The 13176-nt window shown below is 42.6% G+C and overlaps 1 pseudogene; it reads left to right on the forward strand.

The window, feature by feature from the left end:
- The first annotated feature begins 312 nt into the window (after positions 1–312).
- LOC126191906 (5S ribosomal RNA) lies at positions 313–430 on the forward strand (annotated as a pseudogene).
- Positions 431–13176: the final 12746 nt, after the last annotated feature.

The following is a 13176-nucleotide window of genomic DNA, read 5'->3' on the forward strand; positions in this document are numbered from 1 at the left end:
ATCCGGGTGGGGAATATTCAGGAGGATGTCGTCATCAGAAAAGAGATTCTGCAGGTCGGGGAGTGAATATTAAACCCTTCATTGGGTACGTACATTAGAGATTTTAAAAAGGAAAATGGACAGAAAGAAATTAGCGAAGTGCGTCGCAGCAAGACAGGACTTCTGGCCAAGTAAGTACTTTGTTATGTACACGTAATAAAATGGGGATGATGCAGGGGTGTGAACTTAATGATAAGCTATAGAAAGGATGATGTCGAAAAAAGGCCTTTGGAGTACACAGTATTTCCTCAGCATTATTGAGATCCTTAAAAAGGCAACGGCCTTGCCGCAGTAGATACACCGGTTCCCGTCAGATCACCGAAGTTAAGCACTGTCGGGCGTGGCCCGCACTTGGATGGGTGACCATCTGGGCCGCCTCGCGCTGTTGCCATTTTTCGGCATGCACTCAGCCTCGTGATGCCAATTGAGGAACTACTCGACCGAATAGTAGCTGCTCTGGTCAAAGAAAACCATCATAACGACTGGGAGAGCGGTGTGCTGACCACACGCCCTTCCTATCCGCATCCTCAGCTGAGGCCTGAAGACGGAGTACATTACTGAGATCCTTGGAAGACGTACCACGAAGGACTTAAATTATTACAATTTCAGAAAAACTGGGTGATGTATTCAACAGAAAGAGCTTCGCAAATTGAGAAGTCAATGCCGCGTTGTCCACCTCTGGCGCTTATGCAAGCAGTTATTCGGCTTGGCATTGATTGACTGAGTTGTCGGGTGTCCTCCTGAGCGATATCGTGCGAAACTCTGTTCAATCGGCGCATTAGATCGTTGAAATATCGAGCTGGTTGAAGGGCTCTGCCAACAGTGCTTCAAACGTTCTCATTTGAGGAGAGATTCGGCGTTCTCGCTGGTCAAGACAGGGTTTGACAAGCATGACGCAAAAAGTAGAAACTGTCACCACTTGCGGCCTGGTATTATATTGCTGAAATGTAAGCCCAGGATAGCTCGTCATAAAGAGCAACAAAACGGGGTATAGAATATCGTCGACGTGCCGCTGTGTCATAAGGCTACCGAGGATGACAACCAAAGGGGCTCTACTATGAAACGAAATGACACGTCAGACCATCACTCACGTCGGACCATATGTCGGGCGACAGGTTGGTATCCTATCGCCTACCGGGGAGTCGCCAGATACGTATTCGCTGGTCATCGGGGCTCCTTTCGAAGCAGGACTCATGACTGAACACATTTCTGTTCCAGTGAATGAGGTTCCAATCTAGAGGTAGTGTATTTGATTAGTAATCAAACCATCATCGGTCCCGGGTTCGAACCCTGCAACTGCTTCACTTTTGTATAAAAATTATCAGCAATGGCTGCTGAAGACTTTTGGCGTAAGTCACCTTCATTCTGCCAACGGTTTTGTCAAAGAGAGCGGTCAGAGGTTCCACAGGACATGTAGCCTGTAATTGAAAAAGATCCATTGGCAAAAGATTCCAGACTAATCCCTCATTCGGATCTCCGAGAGGGGATTGCCCAGCAGAGGTGCCATTATAAAAAAATGAATAACCAACGAAATCATGAACAGTCGTGTGACTAGGGCCTCCCGTCGGGTAGACAGTTCGCCAGGTGCACGTCTTTCGATTTGACGTCACTTCGGCGACTTGCGTATCGATGGGGATGAAATGATGATGATTAGGAGAACACCAGTCCCTGATCTGAAAGCCAACCGGGAATCGAACCCGGGCCCTTAGGATTGACATTCTGTTCCACTGACCACTCAGCTACCGGGGGCGGACAACGAAATGATTAAAGAACTGAATGACAAACGAAAGGATAACGTTACCCAGGGGCAGATACAGACTCAAACCACATTTTTTTTGGTTGAAGTTTAAGAGACTAGCCAGGAAGAATCAATGAGCAAAGATGTGGGATACGAAAGTACTAAGGAATGAAGTGACACTATAAGCGAGTAGCCTTTACTTGTGCGTGTGTTACCTTAAATACAAATCTGGGAAAGTGAACTGACAACCAAAATATGCTACTCAGCTCAAAGCCACATCACTTACATGAAACTGAAAAGAATCCTGTGTATGTGGAAACCGATCTTATTCATAAGCAACTAAATAAGCAAACCAATAATTTCACGCTTAGTAGACTTGCTCAGTGCGAACGATTGGAAAAAAAAAGGGCGTAGCTGTATTAAAAAAAAAACTTTAATGTGGAGCTGTATAAGAATATAACCTGAAACACACAAAAATTTCTGCACTGACGTACGGCCCTGGTAAAATAAAGGAACTGACAGAACGTATATTGCGCAAAGGAAACGAAGCAATCACGTGTTATGAATCTCATCTGCAAAAGTACAGGAAGAAACAGCCACATAGCAAGACTCAGCAACAGCTAAAAAAAATACTGCTAAAAACTAACTGCAGTTGGTCCAGAGAAACTGAGTTCATAACCTTACACAGAATGACAATAAAACGCATGACTCAACCTTTAAGTTCTGAAATTTCAGTTAGGAAGGAACTTATCAAAGAAAACAAATAAGAGAACCTCCGTGGTGCTGTAATGTAACTCAAAACATCAATCGATATAATAATTATCGAAAACTCGACTGTGACGAGGGTGAAGAGGATCAATAATACAAGTCTACAAAAACAAAAATAAACTTTTTACCTTGTTCTTCAATTCAAAAACTTTTTTTAATCCATATGCTATCCAACAGTTGTTTTGAGTCATCATTCTTCCTCGTAATAAATATGCGTCCATGCTTTACACTGTGCACTCAGCGAATCCCGCCTGCTGCACGCTGCAGCTTTCCACTACTGACGGTCAAAGAATCTACTACTCCGAAGTGCTGCCATCGCAGACACAGATACTGTTGCCTAATAACTATTTATCTAACTACCATTCTTCAAATATATCATTTTCCTTTACAAATACATCCAAAAACATCATCAAAAAATAGCCAACTTACAACATCCTTGAAATTCTCTGAAGCGATAGATACTGAATAATGAGCAGTTCAGTAGGAAGTTCAGTTGTAGAGGAATGGACATTCTAAAAAGGTCGGTCACAGAATTTGGAGAGAAAAACGTAGGCACGAGGAAGGCAACTGCGAAGAAATCGTGGGTAACAGAAGAAATACTTCAGTAGATCGATGAAAGAAGGAAATACAAAAACTTCCAGTGAAATTCAGGAATACAGAAATGCAAGTCACTTAGGAGTGAAATAAATAGGAAGTGCAAGCAACTAAAGCTAAATCGCTGCATGAAGACTGTGAAGAAATGTAAAAAGAAATGATTGTCAGAAGGACTAACACAGCATGTACGAAACTCAATTAAAAGGAAGGGTAGTGACATAAAGAATGCAATGGGAATTCCACTGTTAAATGCAGACGATAAATCGGATAGGTGAAAAGAATAAATTGAGGGTTTCTATGACGGGATGACACATCTGATTACTTTGTACAAGAAGAAATAGGAGTGGATAGGGAAGAGATAGGGAATCCAGAATTAGAATCAGAATTTAGAAGAGTTTTGTAAGACTTAGAATCAAAGGAGGCAGAAAGGATAGAACACATTCCGTTGGAATTTCTAAAATAATTGTAGGAAGTGGCAACAAAACGACTATTCATGTTTGTGTGTAGAATGTATGAGACTGGTGATATACCATGACCCGCAAAGACATCATCCAGACAATTCCCAAGGCTGCAACAAGCGATAGGTGGGAGAATTATCGCACAATTAGCTTAACACCTCATGTATCCAAGTTGCTGACAAGAATAACATCGGAAAATGGAAAAAAACTGAGCATCTGTTAGTCGACTATCAGCTTGTCTTTGGGAAAGGTAAAGGCACCAGAGAATAGTTCTGACGTTGTAGTTGATAATGGAAGCAAGAATGAAGAAAAATCAAAACACGGACATAGGAAAAAGTGTTCGAGAATGTAAACTAATGCAAGACGTTCGAAATCCTGAGGAATCTAGGGGTAAGCTGTAGGGGAAGATGGGTAATATACAATGTGTATAACAAACAAGACGGAACAGTAAGTGTGGAAGACCAAGAACGAATTGCAGGGGTTAAAACGTTTGCAAAACAAGAATGTTGACTTTCACCCCTGCTGTTCAATCTATACATTGAAGAAGCAATGGCAGAAATAAAATAAAGGTCAAGAGTGGGATCAAAATTCAGTGTGAAAGAACATCATTGTTAAGATTCACTGACATTGCTATCCTCAGTGAAAATGAAAAAGAGTTACAGGGTGTGTCGCATGGAATGAACGGCCTAATGAGGACTGAATATGGATTGGGAGTCAATCGAAGAAGACGAAAGTAATGAGAAGTAGCAGAAGTGAGAAAAGCGAGAAACTTAATATCAGGTTTCGTGATGACGAAGTAGATGAAGTAAGGGAATTCTGCTGCCTAGGCAGCAAAATAACCAGTGCCTGTCGATTAAAGAGGACGTAAAAAGCAGAGTAGCACTGGCGAAAAGGGCATTCCTGGGCAAGAGAAGATAGGTTTTAATTTAAGGAAGAAATTTCTGAGAATTTACAGTTCGTGCACAGCGTTGTATGGCGGTGAGACATGGCCTGTGGGTAAACTGAAACAAAAGAGAACAGAAGCGCCTGAGATGCGTTGCTACAGAAGAACGTTGAAAATTACGAGTAGGCGGACTAATAAGGTAAGGAATAAGGAGGTCCTCCGCAGAATCGGCGATGAAAGGAATGTATGGACAGCAGGTTGATAGGACATCTGTTAAGTTATCACAGAATAACTTCAATGGTACTAGAGGGAGCTGTTGAGGGTGAAAACTGTAGAGGAAGACAGGTATTGGGTTGCATCCAGCAAATAATTGAGGACTTAGGGTGGAAGTGCTACTTTGAGATGAAAAGGTTGACATAGGAGAGAGATTCGTGGTTGGCTGTATCAAACCAGAGAACTGATGATTTAAAAAAAAAAAATCAGTTTAATAATTCATGACTGAAAAGTACTAATTCATTGGTGATATTGCTCTGATGTCTACCTTATAAGTGCCACACTAGGTTCAATTTGTTCTATTTGACATACCAGCCTACAGTTAACGTTGGTCGGTGGGGCCGAGCGGTTCTAGGCTCTTCAGTCTGGAACCGCGCGACCGCTACGGTCGCAGGTTCGAATCCTGCCTAGGGCATGGATGTGTGTGATGTCCTTAGGTTAGTTCAGATGTTAAGTCCCATAGTGCTCAGAGCCATTTGAACCATTTTGAACCTTCAGTTAACATAGCGTCCTTCATTGATGATATAGCGACGTATTACACCGACTGTACAGTAACCAACATTCACGACAAAGTCCAACAATTTGTACTACTCTTTTAAAATGTTTTGCAGAAGGGCGGGTAAAAATAACTGAGGGCAAAAGTGAAGCAACTTTATATACAAGAAAAATAAAGGAATGAAAGATACTGCTGTAGCTATTCAATTAAAACATTTTTGGACTAAATTCACCAAACTGGATAAGTACCTTACCTTAAATAAACGTATAATGGCTGATCAAAAAGTTTCCGTTTGAGGGCGTTGCTGTAGGATATTTGCAACGAAGCGCGCCTCCGACGCGGGTATGCAAGCACCGGGATGCAGGCAGAAGATTAGTGTGTTATTCGTGTCTTTGCAACGTACGTGCGGTAAATGCAGAAAAGTGAGCTATGGCGACGTTATTGCAAAATGCGTCTATACAGGGCCAGCGTGCTGTTATTGGTTTCATGGCTGCCGAAAGACAAAAACCAATAACAGACACCGATGGAGATCCAGCGGTGAATGAAAAATGTTTATGGGACTGCATGACTGTCGAAAACCACCATCGTGGCATAGTGTGAGAAGAGCTGCTACTGCTTCCTGATAACGGACGTTCTCATATCGCAAATGTCTTGACGCAGAAGTTATGCTAACTCAAGTGGGATACTCTCGGGCACCCACCCGTCCTGTAGTTCTGATCGCACCCCATCTGATGATAACGCCTTCGTTCCCTACGGAAAGGTCATGAGTGGTAGGCGGTTTCTGTCGGGCGAGGATGTGCAGCAGGCAGCTACGGACCTTTTCACTCAGAGGATCACGGGTTGTTGGTTGCAGTTTACGGGCACTCAACGGCGAGGTTATCAGCACCACGATGTTGTACCAGACGGGTTACCTTCAACCTGGTGCGCCTCAACGCTCACGGCGAATTTGCCTTATTGGCGTACCGATTCTGGACTGTACGACCTTGTATCGTAAACTTGTGATCGCACCTCATACAACAGACACAGCAAATAAAGCAGTGTGTTAGCTGCCTTATAGTGCTTACTAAACCTCAGGTCGACCCTTAACAGGAAAAACAGTCTCTTAGTTCAAAAATCGATAGTAAAACCAGTAATGTCGTTTGATTGGCCCTTATGAAGACATATAGTGTCTAAACATATTAATAGAGTTCAGTTTGTCCAAAATAAGACACTGCAAATATTAAATTTTCCATGGCTCATTAGTAACTCAATAATTTACGACTTAGGAATTATATCTGTTTCAGAAGAGATGCGTTCCCTGTCCGATAGCTTTTGCAGCAAACTTTCTCACTCGAACAACACACTAATTCGTTGTTTATCCACAGACAAGGTCCATAAAAAGCACAAAAATTCAAAGTTTGTAGAACGACCAACACGTCCGGAGCGCATCTCTCACCACACGATAAACTGAAGGACGATCAAAGCCTCTACATACGAGGTGAAGTTCTAAGGCCTCCGATTTTTTTTCTAATTAACTACTCACACGAAATCGATGAAACTGGCGTTACTTCTCGACGTAATCGCCCTGCAGACTTACACATTTTTCACAACGCTGACGCCATGATTCCATGGCAGCGGCGAAGGCTTCTTTAGGAGTCTGTTTTGACCACTGGAAAATCGCTGAGGCAATAGCAGCACGGCTGGTGAATGTGCGGCCACGGAGAGTGTCTTTCATTGTTGGAAAAAGCCAAAAGTCACTAGGAGCAAGGTCAGGTGAGTAGGGAGCATGAGGAATCACTTCAAAGTTGTTATCACGAAGAAACTTGCGTAACGTTAGCTCTATGTGCGGGTGCGTTGTCTTGGTGAAACAGCACACGCGCAGCCCTTCCCGGACGTTTTTGTTGCAGTGCAGGAAGGAATTTGTTCTTCAAAACATTTTCGTAGGATGCACCTGTTACCGTAGTGCCCTTTGGAACGCAATGGGTAAGGATTACGCCCTCGCTGTCCCAGAACATGGACACCATCATTTTTTCAGCACTGGCGGTTACCCGAAATTTTTTTGGTGGCGGTGAATCTGTGTGCTTTCATTGAGCTGACTGGTGCTTTGTTTCTGGATTGAAAAATGGCATCCACGTCTCATCCATTGTCACAACCGACGAAGAGAAAGTCCCATTCATGCTGTCGTTGCGTGTCAACATTGCTTGGCGACATGCCACACGGGCAGCCATGTGGTTGTCCGTCAGCATTCGTGGCACCCACCTGGATGACACTTTTCACATTTTCAGGTCGTCATGCAGGACTGTGTGCACAGAACCCCCAGAAATGTCAACTCTGGAGGCGATCTGTTCAACAGTCATTCGGCGATCCCCCAAAACAATTCTCTCCACTTTCTCGATCATGTCGTCAGACCGGCCTGTGCGAGCCCGAGGTTGTTTCGGTTTGTTGTCACACGATGTTCTGCCTTCATTAAACTGTCGCACCCACGAACGCACTTTCGACACATCCATAACTCCATCATCACATCTCTCCTTCAACTGTCGATGAATTTCAATTGGTTTCACACCACGCAGGTTCAGAAAACGAATGATTGCACGCTGTTCAAGTAAGGAAAACGTCGCCATTTTAAGTATTTAAAACAGTTCTCATTCTCGCCGCTGGCGGTAAAATTCCATCTGCCGTACGGTGCTGCCATCTCTTGGGCGTATTTACAATGAACGCGGCCTCATTTTGAAACATTGCGCATGTTTCTATCTCTTTCCAGTCCGAAGAAAAAAAATCGGAAGCCTTAGAACTTGAATGCACCTCGTACAACTGTCTTCAAGACAACGGCGGTGATTGACTGCTCTGGATACCACAGTTCCAGTTTATACCCATTAAGAACCATCTATTTTTCTGAATAACTTGGTCGTTTCTTCTTTAATCACTTCTTGAGTTGACTCAAAACCGGGATGTCGACGTCGCTTGCTGTGCCCTTGGAGGATAACATGGTAAGTTTATGGGTACGAGGTTACTAAAGAAAAAAAAAATAGAAATGCGATGCTATTGGATGAGCGCAGAAACAATGAATACTGAATGTGATTACAAACACTGATATGCAAATAATCAACAACTGGCTTTTCAAGTGACTTTTAAGATGAACTTTACAGATTCTAAAATCATAGCTGCATAACAAGATACAATAACGAGCCTATATTTGCAATGTATGCGACCACACAGAGCGAGTCTCTAATGGCTTGTTTACTAGTCGATGGGAGCGTTGCAGTTTCGTGCCTTCATGCTTTTGTAGGCCGTCTGTCGTTTCGGTGAAGCAAGGATATTGCCGTTGGTCCAAATTACTCTACTGGGGCAAAGTCTTATTTAAATTCTGTTGCATTCTGTTGAAGGAATTTTATGTTTTTCTCCTCTTGTTTCAAACGCTGCCATCAAGAACTGTAGCTGGGCTGCATATCAAGTTCAGTTATATTATTAATTGACAGTTGTCAGGAAGGATATTTTGTATTTAATAAATTGTTTGTAAAATTGAGCCCAGATCTGTACAAACTCCCAGCTGAACCTCACTCCACCCAAATCGTACGCTTCAGAGTGAAACGCTGCTGTACGGTACTACCAGTAGAAACTGTTATAGTTTTACTTGGAATAGGGCAGTACATACTGACCTCTCAGTAATTAATATAGTTCTGAGAAGAGACTATCCGTCACTTAGTGAGAACTTTTTCACAATTAATTTGGGTGAAAACAGAATCATAATATGGTAAACGGCTCAGGAAATATTTTGAGGTGAGCAAGACAACAATATTATGTTGTGTAATTAAGTAGAAATTTTCAGTATTTTCAAATCTCCTATCTGAAGCAAACTAAATATACCCTACACGTTGACACTCATCAGGTTTTTTAGTAACTGGGGAATTACTGACAGCCAATAAAATTTTTAGTAGGTACGATTAATCCTCCTGGTATGGTGTTGAGCCCATAACGCAGGAAGCTGTTATGAACGTGAAATACAGTGATTCAAGACGCCAGACAAGTTTGCAAATGTACTAACAGAAACGAAAGATCTGGCATACGTTTCAGGGATGGGCACCGACACAATGAATAGTGAATGTAATTAGAAGCATGATTACGCTAATTATCAACAGCTGGCCTTTCAAATATCTCTTAAGACTACCTTTACAAACAGATTCTAACATCACCGCTGCATAACGATACACACTAACGAGCTCATACTTGTAATGGAGCGGCCACAATGAGCGAGTTTGTTGCGTGCTAAAACTGCATACTTTTGACATGATTGCCTCGTGGAAGGTCCTGGGTGCGGTTCCTCAACTTTGCCCACGTTTCCTTTAACCACATCCATCGACGTATCGGTTCGCTTGTAAGACTACATCACGTTTGTTATGCAAGTCTAAAATGTACGGCTACATTTCAACAACAGTGTGCTACGTAATTAAATAGCAATTTATCGAAGTACTCAAATAACACTCTACGATTATGTAAATAACGGGGAATACCCTATTAGATAAAGTTATCACATTATCTCATGGGAATTACTAACTTGTACGAGGTGCACAGGACGGCAAATAGTGCAAGAAGATTGTAAAGAACAAAAACTTTATTACGAGGTCATGACTGGTAGCATACAATACAAGCTGTAGCATCTTACATTACGTTTGCAGATTTGGACATACAAATTACGGTTATGAATATTATCTTCCTGTCACCATTACTCGTTTTCTTGGCAAGAACTACAATTGTACACTCTATTTCTATTAAACCTACAGTATTTCTTTTTTTTTCTTTAAGCCTATGCTATTCATTCAAAAACAACCCTTTTGACAATGGTACACTGAATCAAACTTTTCAGTTTTTCTGGAATCCACATGAAAACATGGGACGTAGATCGCGACGCATTGGAGAGCGCGGAGAGGAAAAAATGGACGGCGAACTGTCCAGCAGGTAATCACTTTAGGGAAATGTACTTAGCTTCCCTTCTGGCGGAATCGCTCCAAAAAACTAGTAATGTGCCGAGTGACGGTAATAAAGTGAATTAGCCACGGCCGAGACCGGCTCGCAACTCCCCCTTCCCCAACACCCCCTCCTCCACCCCCACATCCCTCATCCCACGTCTCTGCCATTCGAACGACTGCAATCTGCGGCGATATGTGACAGATTACATCGCCTGTAAAGTTTAATAACTTTCTGAACCTCGGCACTCAGATTAACGTTCAACATTTTGTCGGTACACTATCAGACCAAAAGTAACCAGACTCACATATGTAATGCGGAATTGGCCACTAGATGTCACTAGAGGCGGACCCGCCAGTATCAAAGGAAGCTGAGAGTTAGTGTTATCAGTAAAGAAGCAGTAACAGAACAATGGGTCGTTCAACGAACCTCAGTGACGTGGACCAGCCCTCGAGTAACGAATACGTAGGGGACAATTCAACCCTTCCAAAGCTGCCCATGTCGACTGTTGGTGATATAACTGCAAAGTGGACAGGCGAAGGAATAACCGCAACTAAACCAAACCTGGCAGAACTCTGTTACTGGACAGAAACAGTCGAGGTTGCAGAGGCTGATTGTAAAAAATCGCCTGAAATCGGCAGAAGGAGTTGGTCGTGAGTTTCAAAGTAATACCAGCAGTCCTGCTAACAGAGTGACTGTACATAGGGAATTAAAGAGAAGGGAGTACAGTGGTCGAACAGATCCTCGTAAGGCACAAAATTCCGTACCGAACGCTCAGCGGAGCTTGAGGTGGTGCAAAGAGTGACACCATTAGACAGTGGATGACTGGAAGCGAGTGATTCGGTGTGATGAATCACAGTATGGCTTGTGGCAGTCTCATGGAAGAGTTAGGGTTTGGAGGATGCCTGGAGAACTTAAGTGCTGTCTTGTATAATGTCAACAGTGGTGTACGGAGGAGGTCCTGTTACTGTATGGGGGTGTTCTTCGTGCTCAGAGTGTGGTCCCGTCATTGTGCTTGAGAAAACGCTAAGAACGTGAACACATTTTATAGCGTTGTGTACTGCTTACTCTAGAGGAGCCATTATGAGGTTATGATTGTTTGTATCAGCATGAAAAATTGTCCGGTGATACAGCAGCATCTGTGAGGCTATGCTTTGCGGACAATAACGTTCCCGAATGGCCCAACCTGTCCATAGGTCCTGGCTGAACCATCTTCGGGCCTTAACTGACGCTGAGGGGGTTAACTATCGTATACACGTTTCATCAGAGGCAAACATCCACGAACTGCTTTTCGCAGACTACCTGTAACAACGATGTTGTGTCTACAACCATCAACTATCAACTGATGCCGTATTGAACTGTACCTTGCCGCAACTCATCTCGCCACACAGTCGTCTACATCGTTGGGCCTCCGCGGCGCAACTGCATTTCTTTGCGACGAACTTCTCTTCGCTTCAGCGGTACCCGACAATCAAGTGCTGAAACTTCCCCTTTGAATAATTTTACAGGACTGTGCTTATACTGACACACAATATTTTGTTAGCGCAACGCAATCTGACTTCCAAAATTCCCTACAAAAGAATGGCCCTGACTAACATTAAACTATACCTTTCACAAATCACTTACCTCACAAAAATCTTCGCTGCTCAAGCTACTGCAATAGAGCGAGCGCCACTGCTGCCAGCTAAATAAAAGATTCAAACTATGGAAGGCACTAACTACTGATAGGGATAGTTAGCAAATGAAAGATATTAATAGAGAACAAAGAATGTATTTACCTTGATATCATCATATATATAGCAGTTCATAACAAATTACAAAACTCCGCCATCTCTCTCCCCACATCCACCACTGCTGGCGGCTCACCTCCAACTGCCCAACGCTACGCGCTGTTCACAGCCAGCTGCCTAACACTACAATGGCGAGTATTACAACAATGAAAAGCAGCCACAGACTGCACACAGCACAGCCAGTGATTTTGATACAGAGGTGGCGTTACCAATAAAAAAACCTAAACAGCCTACTTACATAGCCCCCATGCTCCCCACAAAAAATTTTACAAATTGGGTTGGGCAGTGGGCAATACATATTTGTTAAAATTTTTCATAATCGTAATTACAATAACAAATAAATCAAATGCACACACTTATTGATACAATGTTGGTCAAAAGCTAAAATTTTCTCACAGTCCCTAAAGACAGTCCTGATCATTCATCACATTGCAGTGTTTTTCTCAAAGTCTGAGCAGTAAAAGACAATGCACACAGACGTAGTGGATTTCCATGCAGTCTTGAAGAAGTAGTGTTGTCCTTCCAACGGAAAGACAGTGCTGACTCTTGACATGCTGACAGGTAATGGGCCACAACAGAGCAAACCCACAACAGAGTCAGTCGAAGTTTTGAAGAGTACTGGTGTGTAGGTCATCACAGAGCAGACCCACTGTAGTCCTGGTAGAGATTACGGTATTGGTGGGCCACCAGAGGTGCAGACCCACTGTAGTCCTTGTAGAGATGGCTAGCAGCCATCTGTTATGACTGTGCAGGTACACAATCACCATTGAAGAGTCTTGCGGATAATATAGCAAGTCCATAACCACCACTTGTGCACTCACAAAGTTTTTGGAATTGTCCTTAGAACCAGCAATGCTGTTATCCAGTCCCTTGCTGAATTATTAACACACATACAAACACTAACAGTCCCTACTTGTCACATATTGTCCATATATTATGACCAACAAAAATGTGTGCAGTGAAATGTAACTTACAAGTTACTTAATTTGATGACCTGGTGTCAATTACAATTTTATAACATAAGAATACAATAACAACGGTATAAAATACATCATTAAAAACATAATAATACAGATAACATTTGTAGGAATAGGGGCTTTACAAAAGAATAGAAATAAACAAATACATCAGTGTTACAAAAATAATGACATAAGTACTTACATAAAGATCAGAATAACTTTTGGAATATCAACTTC

Source organism: Schistocerca nitens, chromosome 6, assembly GCF_023898315.1.
Source record: "Schistocerca nitens isolate TAMUIC-IGC-003100 chromosome 6, iqSchNite1.1, whole genome shotgun sequence".
NCBI lineage: Eukaryota > Metazoa > Arthropoda > Insecta > Orthoptera > Acrididae > Schistocerca > Schistocerca nitens.